This window comes from Alexandromys fortis, unplaced genomic scaffold (assembly GCF_014885135.2).
Source record: "Alexandromys fortis isolate MF-2015 unplaced genomic scaffold, M_Fortis_MF-2015_v1.1 scaffold_28, whole genome shotgun sequence".
Taxonomy (NCBI): Eukaryota; Metazoa; Chordata; class Mammalia; order Rodentia; family Cricetidae; genus Alexandromys; species Alexandromys fortis.
In genome coordinates, this window is record NW_026067901.1 from 1,112,734 (window position 1) to 1,131,204 (window position 18,471).

Consider the following 18,471-nt stretch of genomic DNA (forward strand, 5'->3'; position numbering starts at 1 on the left):
AGATGTTGTTATACCGTCCCAATTTAACATAGCTTAGAGTCTGAGCAAAGACTGACAAAAGGAATATCAAAGACCACCACGCATGGCAAGGCCCGGTCTTGCTGCACACAAGACCCCTGAAGTCGTCTTAGTGCAGCATCAACGCACAGATCCTACTCACAGAGACCTTGATTTTGCAGATTTGTGATTTTTTTTTCTAAAAAAATTTTTTAAAATCATTTTGAAAAGTTTTTCAAGTATTTCCAGTGTGTCACTGGGGCTGAAGGAACTTCACTGAGAAGGCCCAGTCCTTCCCCTGTACCCATTCACGGAGGATGAAAGCAGAGCTATCGGGAGAGCGGAGCATGGCGGGGAGGGACAGGAAGGTCCGTGGAAGCACGCAGCAGCGCGGATTCTAAAATCCTAAACTGAACATTCTTAACGTTGTGAAACTTCCCTCTCCAAAAGCCTGCCGCCCATACTGTTCTTTAGGCTGAGCAAAAACATGCTGAGTGCGATCAAATGGGTGGTTTCACTCAAGTCCGAGTAAGCTCAAACTGAGATGAACGGGAAACTATAAAGTTTACTTTCGCTTTTATTTCTAGATTTGAGCCACAATGAGTCCAAATGATGAAAGAATTCTATCTAATGTAAGAAATCTTCCAAGAGAAGACACACAAACACTTGTGTGTGCCCAGAAGCGCTGCGCGGCTGTAAAATTAAACAGACGAGCTGACGTCATAACCGTTAAGGAAGCTGAATGAAATGTAGAATGACCACAACGAATGCTCGAACCAACTCCTAAAATGATCCCATTTTGTGAAGTAACAGAAGCCTAAGAGAACATGCAATGGTTGATAAACGCAGGAAGAGGCTTAATCTCATCAGAGATCAGGAAAATGGGAAGTAAATTTTAATTTCCTTTATTGGATAAACAGAAAGCGAAGTATGGATCATCCAGATGAACCAAGGCTGAGAAAGAAGGAGATCTGGGGTGTATTTGGGAATTGTGTTGCTTCGAGAGCTGAGCATCAGGAACGTGCATGTACAAAGGATTCTAGGAGAGAATGTTGATAGAAAACGCTCCTCTCCTTCATTGTCCCTACAATGGGCTTTCCCTTGAGTCCGCTGAATCAGCAGAGTTAGGTCCTTGTTTAGTGCATGCGCATTTCACACGCACACCAGCTCTGGGGAGCTATGCTCCCTGCGATTTGTCCAGGCCCTTCCCCAGAGCCCACTTCAACAGCAGACCACGGTTCTCAAACTGGACAACCTAAAGATTCAACCCCACCCACCACCATTCAACCCCTGTAGTGGGGTCTGGGCCAGCTTGGTTGCTAGACATTGCTATATTCTGAGTGAGCACTGTCTAAACAGCTTTTCACTTTCTCATAATGATTGTCCTCAAACAATCCTAGAAGGTAATTATTTTTGTTTTAATTTTCCATACGAGCTCCTGAGATCTGGGAAAGTTAAATGGCTTTCCTGAGGACACTCAACTTGTAATTGGCAAACAGGGTCCTGATTTTTCTGGTTTGGGGGTATCACCTGTATTTAAAAGCAAAGGTCTTGGGAGAGAAAACACAGGTTTCCAACAGTTTCCTCTCCCACAAGGTAAACTCTAAAGAGAAGTCTAAGAAACTGGTAAAGAGCTGGAGGCTAAACCAGGTGAGAGACCCCAGGGCCTGGGCTGAATCTCAAGGCCTCGCTCCTTCCTTTCTGAGGCATTGCATCCTGCCCTGTGAGAGTCACTGTCTGCCTGTCTGCATGTTGGGCCCTGTGCCGCCCCTGGTACTCATCAATGGAGGGAGAAGGCCCTGCTCCCACTGATACCTTCTGCCTTGGGGTTTCTAGTGCTGTGAAGTGACACATGATCACAGCAACTCCTATAAAGGAAAACACTTAATGGGTGGCTTATAGTTCAGAGGTTCAGTCCATTATCATCATGGTGGACCACGGTGGCATGCAGATAGAGATGGTGCTGGGGAGGTAGCTAAGAGTTCTACATCTTGTGTAGGCAACAGGAAGTAGTCTGAGACACTGAGCATGGCTTGAGCATACATGAGCCTGCCTTCAATGTAACACACTTCCTCCAACAAGGCCAATACTTACTCCAGCAAACCACACCTCCTTATTAATAGTGCCACTCCCTATGAGCTTATGTGGGCCAATTACAAACTGCCACACCTTCTACTAGAATCCTGCAGAACTTGGATTGTGTCAGGGTCCCTGCCCTAGCCCTCTGTGATAGTGAATACTGACAGGATCTAGAATCACATGAGAAAGAAGCCATGTCAACGGAAGAGCTGATTGATCATGTTAACTGAGGTGGCAAGATTCGTCCTAAATATGGGCAACACCATTTGTGGGCAGGGGTCTTACACTGAATAACAAGGGGAAAGCCACCTGAGCACCAGCCCCACCCTTTCCTGAATATGGATACAATGTGACCAGCTGCTTCAAAGCTCCTGTCAGAACTTTCCACCCCATGATGGCTGTCCCTTCCAGCTGTGGACCACAATAAACCCCTCTTCTTTCTTTAAGCTGCTTTTGTCAGGTATTTTTGTTACCTTCCCTCACCCTCTGAATTTGGCTCAGTGTCTTTTGATTCTTCTGAAAAGTTGATAAAATCCTGAACCAGTTCACCTAAGTTTGTCCTCTTAAATTTGGGCCCTTTGGGGGGCCTTCTATCAGAGGACCCAGAGCAGGGGAGAGAAGAGCCTCCTCTCCTTGCTTCTGGCAGAGTGTATGATGGCCCTGTCCCAGAGACCAGCCTGGAAGAGCAAGACAATCGTCATAGAGATGGGTAAGACTGATCCCCACCAAAATCCCAGCTTCTTGATACAATCACAGCGTCTTGACAGGTGACATAGGACCTGAGCATTGACCAATCAGAACTTCAGAGCTTTCATTAACATGAATTAATAATGAAGTCTATGAAGGCAGTCACTTCCTGTAACTATGAACAAGGAATCAGGGTACTGGGTATAACCAAGAATTGCCTCAAGGAAATTAACCAGGGAACCCCAAACCTCAGTGCATTCGGTTTAAGAATTTTCCAAGCAGCTCCACCACAGGTAAGTAAGTACTCTACCACGAGAAGCACTTATATTCACATGATTGACTTCTGTGACAATGTGGAGTTATTAGCAAATAATGGTAATTAATGACTCAAAGTCATTTAAATAGGTATAAAAATTTTAAATCTCCTATACCCCATCCATAGGAAAAGCCACAGAGGACTGGTCCGAGGCTGCCTGAGGACGGAACTGCTGCTTTGGAATTCAATTTAATGATCTCTCATCTGCGCTTCTCTTTGCCTATTGCTTTGTTCTGTCTGAGTTCAGAAGTCCTAGTGAGAGGCTCGGGAAAGAGGACAATAGCAGGCTAGCCTTCCCACAACCAACAGCCTTTCAGCTGACCTGGGAGGAAAATTCTGGAGGAGGATTCGAACTGGCTGACCTCTTTCGAACCATGTAACCTTCTCTGATAACTGAAGTGGGCTTTGTTACCATGGACACCAGGGAGGCCCAGGGCTAGGGATGTAGCTCTCTGTTAGAGAGCATGTCTGGCGTGTAAAAGCTGTGGTTTCTCTCCTCAGCACTGCATAAAACAGGTGGCTGGCTCATGCCTAGAATCCTCACACTCAAGAGGTAGAGGCAGGAGGATCAGAAGTTCATGGCCACACTCAACTATATGTATATGCTGTATATGCGAGACCCAGTCTCAAAAGAAGGTGTGTGTGTGTGGGTGGGGATAGGGAGTAGAATATGAGCAGAAAATAAAAAAAACATCATTTTATTTCCTGTGATTTGTTCCGCATCTAACACAATGTTGGCACAAACAACTAAAGAAAGAAGTACCTTTGTCTTGATGCAAAATCCAGTAAAAGTCAGCCCTAGAATATCGTGAAGTTAGAATCATAAATTAAGAAACACTGGGGGAGAGGAGAATGAAATAAGAAAATAAGAAGATCCGACTGGCTCCGTTGCTAACGGCCGCCCAGGGAATACACAGCAGAGATCTGGTGATGTCAAAGGAGGAGTCTGATGGTCAAAGCATTAAAAACAGCAGTTGTCATAAAATGAACTGAATCTAACTAATTCCAAAATGCTAAACGTCTGCAGGAAGAGCTGACATGAATATTACATGAAGGGCAGAACCAAGCTTGGGAAACTTACTACCTATCGCCGTGTCTGATCTAATTTCAAAACGGAAGTCTCATCAAGCTGGACATGCAGACAGATCTCTTAAGTGGTCTGTGCTTAATGAAACAAGAGTCCAGTGAAAACCACACTGCTTGAGTACTTTATTGGCTTGTGCTAAAACTTTACAACCTTGCAGAGACTCTCGGTGGCACATGTCCTCGCTTTATGCACATTTTACAGGGCATCTGTCAGCCTTCTCCAAGTTAAGCCCCACAGGGTCTCCTAATGACTTCCCCGTGTCCTCAAACCGGGCCAGGCCACTGAAGTGGGGGTGGGGATCTGCAGGAGAATGGGTGGGTTTGGGGGCATCCCTTCTCAGAATGGGGGAGAAGTATCCCTATCGAGAGAAGGCTGCAGCCTGGGGCACAGGAAGCAGGACCTAGCATTCCTCTGCCTGAAGTGGAGACAATTTCTCATAAGTGAAAGGCGGTGACTGAGAAAGGACAAGAGTGGGCAGAGAAGGAAGGGACTGTGTCTTGACAGGATGAATTCTTTTCTCTTACAGCTTTATGCAGAGATGGAGGAGCGTGAAGAAGGGTGTGTTCTGTAGCCTTTTGTTGTTGTGCAAATACCAGAGAGAAACTAGTTAAAGGAGAAAATACTTATTTGGGCTCATGGTCTCAGTCCAGGGCAGGATGTCACAGCAGAAGGGCATGCTTAAATCAGAGTTGTTCACCTAATGGTAGCCAGGGGGAGTGGGGGGGGGGGCAAGCAGAGAGACAGAGATGTAGAGGCAAGGTTGCAAGGCAAGATACAATTCCAGTGACCGATTTCCTACAGTTAGGCCCCACCTCTTATGCTTCCATAACCTGCCCAAGCCACCCTAGCCAGGGAGCCAGGCTTTCAATACATGAAACCATGGTAACAGGGAGAACAGAACTGAAGCTTCTGTGGCGTGGGGGGGGGGGCTCCTCAAAGATGGAGAAGGGATTCCTAGGGGACAGGGAGTGCTGGACTCCCTGTGTAGGCTCACTGTGTCCACACGATGGAACAGAGAACAACGTTTGCTGATCCTTCTGCAAGGGATTCTCTCAACCCTCACACTACTGGGGCTGTCTGAAGACTGTGCTTTCCCAGAGGGACCTCTTTTCCTTCCCCCTCACACTCTGAGTGAAGAGGTCATGGACACAAGGCTAACTTCACGGCTAGTTCTACAGAGAAATGTAATGCTTGCAATAAGGATTGTGTGGGAACCTGTGGATTCCATCCAGACTAATGTGGTTTGATCAAATCAAACAAGAGCCCCTAAAACAATGGCCCAGATGATCCAACATCCATGACAGCTTCAGGACTGCTGGCTGAGATGGCCCTACCACACAGGATACCCCATGACAGACCTGATTAACAGCGATCCCAATCAGCAGAAACTAGTCTAGACAACAATGCCCAAATTCCCTAAATGGTTGTTTATAGATGTTTGTTTACATTTAAAGGGGGATATGCTCTAGATATTAATACTTTGCATTGGTACGGATCTTGGTCTGCTGATACAAATTTTAGATCAACTTTGTTTTATATATATATATTTCTGCTCTTGATTAAGGTATTGTGTTTGGGCAGCTCATTTATAAATGTAACGTATAACTAAGAAATACAGGTTAATAGATAGTCATCAATAATAGTCAAGCTTGTAGTCATGTTAGTTAGGTTTTCTAGATAAATAGAGATATATTTCAGTTAGATAGGTATTCTTCAAAACTTTCAGAGACCTTCAGAATATGACATTTCAAATGTTTTAAGAACTTAGAATTTTTCATGACAATGAGACACATCTGTTCCTGACAGCACCAATCTACTTCAAGAGATGATGGGCACCGAAGAGCCTCCTTAAGAAGTTTGTTAGCCATTTGGGCAAGAAACTGCTCTTGCCTGGACTTCTTGATGTTATGCTATATGAACTGGAAGTGCAGAACCCATAAAGAAATGACTGCTGAACTTGCTTAAAGGTGATATGGTCCTTCGGGGTTCCTGCCTCATGAAAGAGTCTGCCAGACATTCTGCAGGACACAGAAGAAAGTGACTGACAAGCTACCAATATAGATAAAATAGTCTTCGAAATTTCCTCCTTCATGGAAAAGTCTGCCAGATACAATGGCCTGTAGGCTGAAGATGGGTGCCCGCAACATTACAGAATAACTTTGGGTGACTGTCCAGGCAGTAAGATGTCTCTGTCAATTCTAGAGTTTTCGAAGTTGCTTACAATGCACTTCCTGTTTACTTAGGTAATATTATATCCTTCTGGAGTCTTTGATGGAGTTAAAGAAAAAGAGCTATAATTATAAAAGATAGATTAGATATAAAATTTTAGACTCACAAAGATAAGATAAATGATAAGAGTATTTTCCTTAATTTGCCAAATGTAAATGGACTAAATAATGTAACTATAATTCTTGCTTGATACCTGTTTTGTTATATGTAATTTTACTATGTTAAAGTTAAAACCTTCCTTTCTATTTAAGCAGAAAAGGGGAAACGGTGTGGGAAGTCCTTCTGTCTATGTGTTGCTTTTATTGGCTAATGAATAAAGCTGCTTTCAGCCAATGGTTTAACAGAGTAAAGCCAGGTGGGAAATCTAAACAGAGATGTAGAGAGAGAGAGAGCATGTAGGGAGAGTCAGGGAGAAGCCATGTAGCCACGGCAGGAGACAGATGCCTCCGCCAGAGCCGAAATTTGTCAGAAGGCCACAACCTTGTGGTGATGCACAGATTAATGGAGATGGGTTAATTTAAGATATAAGAGGTAGCTAGCAATATGCTTAAAAGCTATTGGCCAAACAGTATTGCAAATAATATAGTTTCTGTGTGATTATTTCGAGTCTGGGGTAGCTTGAATGAACAGCCTCCAATTACACAAGGAGGAATGCAACGCATGTGTACAACTAAACAGTTCTTGACACCACCGCTCCTATTTCAGCCATCAAACAGGACTCTTGTGAGTCCAAGCCCTACCTTCTAGCAGTGACTGAGACACATTTGGTTCTGGGCGGAGACTTTATTTTTCTGTCCTGTTCATTCCTCCAGAACATGACACAATGAAATAGAAGTTGTCCAGGTTTGGTTTTCTAACAGTGCTATGCATCACTCAATTAAAAATCATACAATTTTCCCATTCTGTCATCCAATGCTTTTCAAAGACTAGAAAATATTTCCATCCATAGATGAAATGAGGTTGCCACGAGACTGCTTGTGTGGCTGAGCACCCATCCACGTGCCCGCTCCTCTGACAGGCATGCTCCCACGCTCTTCCCCTGTGACATGCGTTCTTGCAGGAGCAGTTTAGAGAGGCTGTTTCCTAGACCCTCGTGTAAAGGAACAACATATTCTCCCTATAAGAGTCTAACGAAGGTTGACCACTTAAAGTAAAATAATGAACGATACAGCAAATTTTAAGATTCATTTCTGAGCAGTAATTGCCATCCCTTTTTCATATAATCAATGATCCGGTTGAATGCATTTTATTCCCCCCTTCATTCCGGGGCTGAATCACCACAAGCTTTGCTCCCCTCTTCTTCCTGTCAAATTATCTAACCACTCCTACAACCACAGCAATGCACACTGACAGTACTGACATCAGGATAAATCCCAGGACCTTGGTCCAGCTCCTAGACCGTTTCCTGCTGGCCAGTCTGAGTCCTCCTAGCCATCATCACTCCCCTATGGGGCTAGTTTCTGTACCACATTTGAGACTCTACACTGCTTCCTTACTTAAAGCACCCACTGCTTGTCTTTGTCAGTCAAATCTTGAATCTTCTAGACTCAGATGAGACTTGCTCTTCCTTTAGGGAAATTTCTGTGTCTTGAGTAAACAAATAAAAGCAACCAATAAGACACCTTGATGTTTCCTAGTAGGACCAGGGCTTCCTAAGTAGGGCTGAGAATACTCTTAGTTGGGATGAGCTTAAGATCCCTCAAAGAAAACCAATGAGATGAGACAGGAGCCAGAGGCAGGGCACTGCGGTGGTCTGGGCTGAGTGGGCTTTCATAACAACAACAAGCAAAGCAAGGGCTGGGGTGATGGATGATGTCTGGCAGTGTGGTAGGAATTCAGACTGTACCCTGGAGGCTTTGCCTCCCCTCCACAGCTGTGGCCTTGTGGGTCACGTCCATCATCTTTCTATTACCTATAGCTTCAGCCTTCCAAAAGATCCCCTGATCATAACTGGATTTCCTCACACCCTAGAGATGTGGGTTCTCATCCAGGGCCTAATACAATTCACCCTTACTTAGCCCAGAGAATCAAAGGGGACTTGTACACGCTAAGTGGATGCTTGGTGGAGGCGGACACCACTCAGTCCCTTTGTCTGTGTCACCACGAAGCTCTTCTATGTCTAGCCAGCAGGTGCTGTCACAGCATGTACTGTCCACTCATTCTGCACTTAATGCTTGGGACACGTCTGGATAGTTATCACACCCCCAACTGAAAGAACATGTATATCAAAGGTTCCCTGCTGTTATGGTTGAATACAAAATGACCCCCACCCAAAGCTCATATTTTCAGTACTTGGTACCCAGATTTTGGTACTATTTGCACCTTTAGGACAGTGGTTTTCAACCTTCCTAATGTTGCAATCCTTGAATACAGTTCCAATCATAAACATTATTTCATTGCTACTTCATAACTGTCATTTTTGCTACTGTTATGAATCATAATGTAAATATCTGATAAGCAGGATATCTGATCCCCAAGGGGATCATAACACGTTAAGTTGAGAACCACTGCTTTAGGAGACGGGGCCTAGATGGAAGAGCAGGTCCTTCAGGACAGGCCTTTGAGCTGTATTCACCTCTGGTTCTGGTCTAGTTGCCTCTGCTTCCTCATCTACCATAGTGTGAACATTGCTTTACACTCCTGCCGCCACACCTTCTCCGCCAAGACAGACCGAGGTCTCTCTGAAACTATGGATGCTAGTACAGCTTCCCGCTGAGCTCTGTCTGTTGGGTGTTTGGTCACAGCAGTCTGTGAGATTCCGAGCCCAGCCCTGTAAGTAGTATTTTCATCTGGCTTCAGTTTAGGGGAAGTACATTAGCGGAAGCTTTTCCGCCATAATTGGATTGAGACTCACATGGTTGCTGGAGACAGGGTCTTCCACACTTTCTTGACTTCTCTTGCAGTGTCCTCTGGGATCTGAGGGCCTCTCATTACCTGAAATATGAAAATGGCACACATTTAATTATTCATTTTCTATCAGTCTTAATGAGGAGCTTAACTTCAGAATGAAACAAAAGGTAATAGTCTGACCTTCAGGCGCCCAGGAAGGGATAATTAACTAAAACCCCAAGTCCCTCTAAATGGACAAATGAAAGGGCTTTACTGATCGCAACACAAACGAATCAGCAGGGTCACTAATTGAAGCCACATAATGAAGCGATGACAACGAGCCAATAAACGTGTGCTAAAAATACGCTTTTTAAATTACGCACACAGGGGCTCTGTCCTCGGACTTTTTGTTGCTTACCTGATGTTTTGTGTGGAGGGGATATAGTGTAGGTGTAGCATGGTGGCCAGGGAAGGGAGAGGCTGCATGGCAGGGTGTGGGAGTCAGTTTACACTCAGAAGCGGGAAGCCAGCAAGGTAGAGCTAACTTGGAGAGGCGTTAATCACAGCATTGATACTGACTGCTTGGATTTCCCTGACTTGGTCTGACGGGACGTTACCGTGGGAATGATTCACGGACACAGTCTGCTGCACGGCATGTAAACACAGCCTTCTAATATAGGCCTTCACTGTTACGGTGGTCATAAATAGCTCCGAGTCACTACTGCTGCACAACTCGTGACTTCATCACAGTTCCTGGCCAAGCGGATGAAGCCGTGTTCCAGGGACGGCAGCAGTGCCCATCGTCCCCTGAGCACTTGCTGAGTGCATCCTGGTAGGTAAGTCACAGAGGACAGGGTGACGCCTCCCTGTTCTCTCCCAGGGTTACACGGTTTTCCACAGACCGTCAAGCCTTGCATGTCTCCACATGCCAATACCACATGGCAACATAGAAATATATATATATATCGACTTAAAATACAGCAAAAAGAGTCACTATTAATAACTCAAAGAATCATGGGGATCCAGTCAGTCCAATACCTCTGCCAAAAGTCCAGAATGTTTTTACTCTGGGCTTTTGATTTTTTTAAACTCTGTTCCTGGTTTGCTTCAGTACATTTTCTATTTAGATCCTCTACTGAATCTATCAAACTTTATCTGTGACCTTACTAGGACATACCAGAGCATACAGGATTGGAAGGCCTGTAAAGCTTTCAGTTTTTAAAATCAAGCTTGCCAAACAAACATTTCCCATTTCTCTCTACCATAGCAACCATCCTCTTTGCCATATATGCAGAAATTGCCAGAAGAAAAGCAAAGAAACTCTCTATGTTATTTTAGGTTGGTAACAGCAGTCTATTATTAACTATTTCTTGAATGTTTAATACTTCCAGACCCAGTATTTCTTCTTTTTTGTTTGTTTGTTTGCTTTGTTTTGAGACAGAGTTTCCTTGTGTAGCCCTGGCTCTCTTGGAACTTGCTCTGTAAAGCAGGCTGGCCTCAAACTCACAGACATCTGTTCACCTCTGCCTCCCAAGTGCTGGGATTAAAGGCAGGCACCACCACCGCCAGGCCAGACCCAGTACTTCTATATGTAATTGCTAACCATCACATCAATTCCACACAGCATGTGTTATTCTGATTTGGCAAACCAAGGCTCAGCCATTAAGGAATTGGCTCACCAATACTCGCTAATTCATGATTGCGCCATGCAGGCTGGAGGTCAAGCCCGAAGCTCTTCAGACTGAGCCGTGGGAAACTGCCAGGAGTCAATTATTTCTTACCAACCTAACGCTTGATATGTTGATCCTGAAAGGAAACACAGAGTCTCCTGACTTCAGAGTCCTTCCTGTTGGCAGCACGCTGATCAGAGAACCACCCAATGCAGTGTCGGGGGGCGATGGTGGGAGTGGTAATAAAATTCACCATTTCTGCACTAAAAGTGGCAAAGCACATCTAAAACTCTTTGAAACACTCTATCTGAACCTCCACATGGAATCACACTCAGTTTTCCAAGCACTGAACTGATTTCAAGTATTGGAAGCTAATGATGCACAAATATTTTGGCAGGCCACTGAGCTGGTGGTGTATGCGCAGGGGCGCAGTCAAACGATAACTTAGATTTAACCCCCCAGAAACTATGTGGAGTCAATTCTAGGGCACTTTAGATGGAGGAGACAAATTATTTCTATGAGTTCTCCTTTTGGGAATAATGAGCAATACACCTAGATTTCTACTCGGCCGATAGTTCCCTATATAGACATAGGCAGGATGGGAGAAATGAAGGGGTTCACGATGATTGCATTGGATGGACAGTAGCTCCCGAGCAATGGCTGTTAAATGCATAATGACTGGGATGCTTTGTGCTGCATGGCTTGCATCAGATAATAAGCCACAGGATCAGCCAATGAGAATTAAAGTGAGCCACGAGGCCTTGGAGGAATCTTCTACTGAAAGGGAAGCTGAATCACAAGAGAGCCTCCTCAGTGACAGTCAGTCAACCACACCAGTGCCATCACAGTGACCAGCGTCAGTTCCCGAGTGTACAGTCAATGCCCCTGTCTAGGTGGCAACCCTAGCCCAATCGTAGTCCAGCTAAAAGTAGTGTTTTTCCTCTACTACCTACATTTGTTCACCTTGAAAAGAATACAAAGAATAAGCAATTGTGTCCCCAAATTAACAAAATAAATAAAATATCTTAGATATTTAAGAGCCTCCATATTTGAAAAACAACTTTTTAAGTCGGCATTTACTGCAACACCAAGCAAAGAGGAAACAGATCCATCAGGACAGCCAGCACGCATTCTCTCCTACCCTTCCTTTCTAAACTGACCTCCTATTTGGAAGGCACCTGGCTGAAGCAATGGGAGGCTGCACACGACCCAAGTCTCCAGATAAATGCTTTTCACAGAATCTGAGCCACGACGAGGTTAAAAGCAACTGCACCTTATTACTTAGGATCCAAATAACATAACTGAAGCGAAGGTGCTTTAAATAGAAGAACACCTAGTGTCCCTTTTAGTGTGCGAAAGGAAGATGAAAACAAGGACAATGGCTGAAGGAAGGAAGGGAGGAAGGAGGATGATGGATGGATGGATGACTCATCTGGTCGCCAACATCCACAGTGATTCATTCTGCAAAGCAGGAATGTTTAGAAAATAAATCCTACTATTGTACCAGAAAAGACAAGGACATAATACGGTAGAGAACAAAGCACGCCAAAAAACATCACTTTCTCTTACTTCTGCGTGACTTCCCAGTGTTCGAAATAGTATTCTTGCTTCTAACGACACGGAACAGAGCAACGAAGTGGTAATGACAGGCCTGTCAGTCAGGAGAAGCAGCTTTTTATGAATGAAGGCATTTCTAAACAGTGTTTTAAACATTTTTATTATATTTATTTACGTGTGTGCGCACATGTCTGTGCCGCAGCAAGCGTGTGGAGGCCAGAGGGGAATCTGCCTAAGTCACTTCTCTCCTACCAGGTAGACTGAGGCTTAGCAATCGGGTTGTGAGGCTCAAAGGCCAGTGAGTGCACCCACTGAGCCGTCTTGTCCTTAACACGGTTTTTGGATAGTTGTCAGTTTCTGTCCATGTCCTCTGCAGGGGCCTTTTAAAATTTACTTCTCCTTGCTGGTCTTAGGTGTGATTTGTGGGACTGGCCCTTTCCCAGTGAATGCTAGCTACCCTTGCGCAGGATGGTCCTTCAGGAGCCCCGCCTTAATGCGCTTAAATCTGCACGAATCTGAATGTACTGCTCTGCTGGTTTCCCCCGGAGAGCATCTGGGAGTGGATGCTGGCCCGAAGCACAGCAGTTGGGAGCAACCAGATGGCAGGTCATGCCAGCTCAGGAAGCCCTCTCCAATCGTCACCATTTCGTGAATGAGGCTGAACCAAGTTCGGGTTTTCCCTTTCCTTTCTTTCCTCCCTCCCTCCCTTCCTTCAATTCTTTCTTTTATCCAAGGAAAAACTAATGATTTGCGGTCCCGATACACTTCAAACAATTCTAGCTGGACCCAAGGGCAGAGGAAAGCACAGAAAGTGTGGCCAAGGGCAAAGGACTCAGAGGCGCGAGGTGTTCAGATCACACTGTGTGCATGGCGAGCATCAACTAAAGAATGCTGGGACTTGTAGGCACAATATGAAGGTGCAAAGTCCACGGCAGACAGTGGCCCTCATCAGTGTTTCCATGGCATTCCCATCACTGGGGTGTTGTATGGTAGGCTCAGTGTGCTCAGTGGAGAAGGGAGGATTCAGCTTAGACCGCGAGCAGTAAGTAGTGAGCCCTTACCCTGCGTGTCAAAAGCACACAGTGATTTGTCAGTTCCTGGTGCTGCAGGTGGCCCTCACGCCATCCTGCTTCTCTACAACGCTCCTGGAAGGCCAGCAAACAGCAGCAGGTTGTCTCTTTCCTGACAGGAGAGAGAAGTGCGGAGCCAAAAGCACTGGTGGCTAAGAGACGGGACTGTCCCTTCACCAGAGACAGTTGGTTGCTAGGAATCAAACCTGGCTCCAAGTAACTGAAATTAAAACAATTTCAGAGAGGACTGTAAAGATAAAGCCAGCGAGTCCACAGACCTCTACAAGCAAGAAGCAAAGTCTAGCTGGGCTCCCCGGCACCAGGGTTGGGAGAGACAGGTCTTTCACACCACGGCTGCATTCCGAATCATTCATCTTCATCTTTGTTTTTTTTTTTTTTTTTTTTGATCTGACTAATTCTGTCCTTTAAAAGCATGCCTAATGTCTTCTCCCCGAAAACTCTGACCTCTCTGGCTATAGCTAAGAAACTCTACAAAGCAATGCTGTTGTAGCTGACTCTGGCTTGCTCTGACGCTTGCCTTAGCCCTCCCTGAGCCTGGGGCTGTCGCTGCAGTCAAAAGCCTGGCCTGGCCTGTATACCTTGCCCCCAAATCATCAGAGAATCTGAAGGTTGGTATCCGTGGGTTTACTCCCAATGTAATGGGGTGGGTTAGGGCTGCTGAGTCGGTCCCTTCTGGCAGGGATTCTCACAGAAGGAAGCTGCAAAGGTGACATAAATGTCTCAGTACACATTAACCACTGTCGCAGACCAAGCACCCCTTCCACACTACGTGGCACGGAAGTAGGTTTGGAGAGAGCTACACTACGCTTGCTATGGTGTGTTAATGTAGGAGGCTGTTTGGAATATGCAGAAATATTCAGGACCTGAGGCTGTCTGCATCCATTCGCTAACCAATGAAGAGAGAGCACTGTACCATTGCATCACAACCTTGTGCAAGGACAGCGCTGTACCCCTCAAAGTCTCCTCTGCCAATCACGGTCTGGTGAGGTGTTCAGAAGCTTTCCACCCAACCACATTTTAAAAGCCACTACCTAGAAGTTCCCCAAAAATTACTGAAATCCACTGTACCCCAAAATTCCTAAAAGCAAAGCCTTAATAAATTTGGATAAAAAAAGATAACTCCTGGCTCTAGTTCAGCGCCTAGAAACAAACCCTAAGCAAGAAGGCTAAAGCAAACAGTATCACCAGCCTCGCCTTCTCTTCCCCACGCTGCGTGGCTTCCAGGTGAGCTCGTCAGAAGCTCACTGTTTGCCCACAGCTGATGTCCACCTGCTCAGTTCTCAAAATCTAGAGATTTGAAACAGGACAGGAAAGAAAGAGAGCACCGACTTAGGAGGCGGTCGTTAGGCTGTGCGCTTTGAGGCTGGGCTGGCGATACGTATGTACACGCATCCTGGCAGGCACACAAGTTCTTTTAGGCATTTTTCGTGGATACAAACAAATAGGCCACCGAACCAGGCAGCACAGGACTTGACTTTGACAACCAAAGGTGTATAAATGTTAGCTGGCTCCTTCTTTTTACCCATCCACTGAGTTATTAGGGGAATTAACCAAGAGAATAAAAAGTAACATTTTACACACCACAAAATACCACTTTCCTGGTTAGGTCTTTTTAAAAATATTTATTTATTTATTTATGTATGTATGTATGTATGTATGTATTTAACTTAACACTAACTAGGCAATGTCAACTAAGAAAATGCCATCAGAAAGGCCTAGGGGCAAGCCTGTGAGCCATTTTTTTTCTGGATTGATGATTGATGTAGGAAAGCCCAGCCTACTGTGGGCTGCGTCACTCCCTGGGAAGGTGGTCTTCAGAGGTCTAAGAAAGCAGGCTGAGCAAGCCATGGAGAGCATGCCAGTACACAGCACTCCTACACAGCCACTTCTTCAGTCCTTGTCTGGGGCTCCCGCCCTGTCTGAATTCCTATCTTGGCTTTCCTCAGTGATGGACCGTAATGGGGATGTGTGAGAGAAATGAACCCTTTCCTCACCAAGGCGTGGTGCCTTTAGCATAGCAATAGAAAGAAGACTATGACAACCACTTAGCAAGTGTTGTGGTTGATCGAGTGAATTCACTACTTTATCCAAGAATGACTAGTGTCGCCTACCCTCACTGCTAGAACTATTCTGCACAAATACACACATTTTTAGTAGTATTTAAGCAAATTCCACCTCATATTTTTAAAAGTTTTATTCTAAGTCCTGGGTATGGGTTTGTATCTGTGTTCAAGTGCCCTAGGAAGCCAAGGCGTGTGATCCATTGGAGCTGGAGTTCCAGGTGGTCGTGAGCCACCTGATGTGGGTGCTGGGAACTGAACGTGGGTCCAGTGCTCTTAACTGATGAGCCATCTCTCCAGCCCCATCTCACATTTTGAATGAGCTCAGTTACACAGTAGGTGGACTTCAAGTTTATTTTCTAAAATAGACAATAGAATGAAATTAGTCATTAGGAGGCAAATATATCCAAAGCAGATGACTATTCAATAAAACTAGAAATAATTACAATATCTATTTATTAAAATAATCTGGATTTTTTTGTTCACTTCTGGGTACTAAATCCAGGGCCTCATGCATGCTAGGCAAATTGGTCTACTCCTAAGTTATAACACCAGCTCCCTAAATCTGATTTAAGATACTCCTTTTTCTTAAAGCAAGAAGAGATTTTGCAACTCAACTTGACCCACAGACTAAGTTCAGAGTGTGTCAGGTGTAGTGCTAAGAGCTTCAGAGAATGACAAGGCACAGGAAGACCGCCTCTATTTTTAATGATTGAGAAGAGAACAAGATAAAGGGCAGGTTAAGTAAATACAGGTGAATTAATTTCTCTGAGTAGCTATAAACTTTAAGCTGTGATCTATTAATATAAACATATACTAATAGAAGATAATCCTTTCATTATAAAGATAAAACAAGTACATTATTGAAGTGAATCAGCCTAAATAAGTAATATTCATTTAAATTTCCATGTCATGCTTATCTTGTGTCCAATACAGAATACAGTCCCTAATCAACAATGGCATCGAGATATTCCTAAAACGCTGCTAGGCATGGCTTATCCTGTATCCAATACAGAATGCACTCCCTAATCAATAATGGCAGTGAGATATTCCTAAAACCCTGCCAGGGATGGGATACGAAGCCACACAGAAATGGGTTTTTAGCAGGCTGGAGTGAGAACACAGATCAGCCGCTCAGGGATGTCTCTGCAGTGACTCTCTTGGCTTCTCTTCCCCGACATGAGATATGGTATCACTGAAATCATATCCAGCACAGGACAGCCCACCGCTGTGAACACCTTCTCACAGTGAGGTTACATATAGGCAGTGCACAGTCATCCCTGACTAGGCATGCAATGGTCAACTGTAAGGCTGTGGGACAGGCACAGTAGGGAGCTGAGCTTTGAGAGGCTGGAGAGGTAGACCAGCATGGTCCCCTCTCGCAGAGGACCTGAGTTCGCTTCCCAGCACCCGCACCAGCTGGTTCATAACCACCTGCAACTCCAGCTCCAGGGATCTGACTCCTTCAGGCCTCCTCAGGCACCTGCACACACACAGTGCATATATAAACAAGCATGCAAAACCAGATACACATAAATAAAATAAATAAAAAAATTTAAAGACAACCTCTCTGTAAGAAAGGAAGAAAGAAAATTACTTTGGGGCTGTCGAGATGACTTATCAGGTAAAGCACTTGAGTTCGATCCCTGAAACTCACAGAAAGATGGAGAACTGACTCCACAGAGCTATCTTCTGACCTCACACGGCTGCCATGGCATGTGCATGCCTGCATTCACCCTCACCACACACACACACACACACACACACACACACTAAATAAGTTACATTAAAAACAAAACAAAACAACAAAAAACTAAGCTTCTCAGTTGTCTAACTCACAGATGAGTCAAAAATTAATTTTCAGAAAATGAAGATAAAATACTTATGATAAATTTGGTAAAGGATATAAGCAGTTAACAAAACGGGGGCCTTCTATAGAGAGTGTATTTTGAAAGTTAAATGGTCATCCAAGGGCTTTACACATCTAAAAGATCTCTGAAATGAAGAAGTGGACCAGCACAGAACAACTAGTGGAGAACGCTGGGTCGGAAAGCCGGGATTCCGGCAGCAGAAAGAACGTGGAAGCAGAAAGAAACGAAAGAACAGAAACAACATTTGTATGTGCCTGGAGTTCCAAGCACCAGAGCTAATACACAAGGCAAGGGCATCAGCACATAGACTCAAAGAGCAAGATAAACACTCAGAAAAACACAAGCAACTACATTATAGTCAAAACAATGCAAACCAAAGATTTGTAAAAGTCCTAAAGTTGCCAAAAGAATAAATGAGACATATCTTCAAAGAAGCAACATTAAGATCTACAGTGACCAACAGAAATAATGAATTCCAGAAGACAATGTTGTCAACTTTATTGGTTCAAGGAAAGTAGTTGCTGACCTAGATTATATCTTGAAAAACCATCTTTCATAACTGAAAGGAAGAAAAATATTTTTGGAGAAACTGAAAGATGTTCTTCAAAGCAGAAGAAAAATTAACCTCAAAGGAAAATGCAAGAAGATATAGAAAAGTCTTGGAAAGCACATAGACAAATAGATATTTATATCTTACTGTTGTCCAAACAAAATGGTAGTTGTTATGCCCTTGGAAGTATACAGTATATGTGGAAGCAAGGAGCAGTCCAAGAAGAAGGTGCTCCTGAGGGTGAGGAAAGGTCTTATATCAGATCAGAGGCACAAATGAACACAGAGTTCTGGGTTAGGTCTGAATGCTTAGGCTTTCCCCAAATCATCTGCAGAAACTCTGACCCCTGCGGTGATGGTGATAAGAGCTGCAGTATTCCATAGTTGATGGTGTGATTGCATAGGTGATGGTGTGATTGCATAGGTGATGGTGTGACTGCATAGGTGAT

The 18,471-nt window shown here is 44.5% G+C and overlaps 1 protein-coding gene across 3 annotated transcripts in view; it reads right to left on the reverse strand.

Moving 5' to 3' along the window:
- Window positions 1–9,332, reverse strand: part of Pced1b (PC-esterase domain containing 1B) — a 538,744-nt gene extending 529,412 nt beyond the window's left edge. For all 3 annotated transcript variants that reach the window (XM_050129875.1, XM_050129859.1, XM_050129867.1), the window contains exon 1: window positions 9,250–9,332. The gene's annotated coding sequence lies outside the window, so the exon portion shown is untranslated. The remainder of the gene's footprint in view (window positions 1–9,249) is intronic.
- Window positions 9,333–18,471: the final 9,139 nt, after the last annotated feature.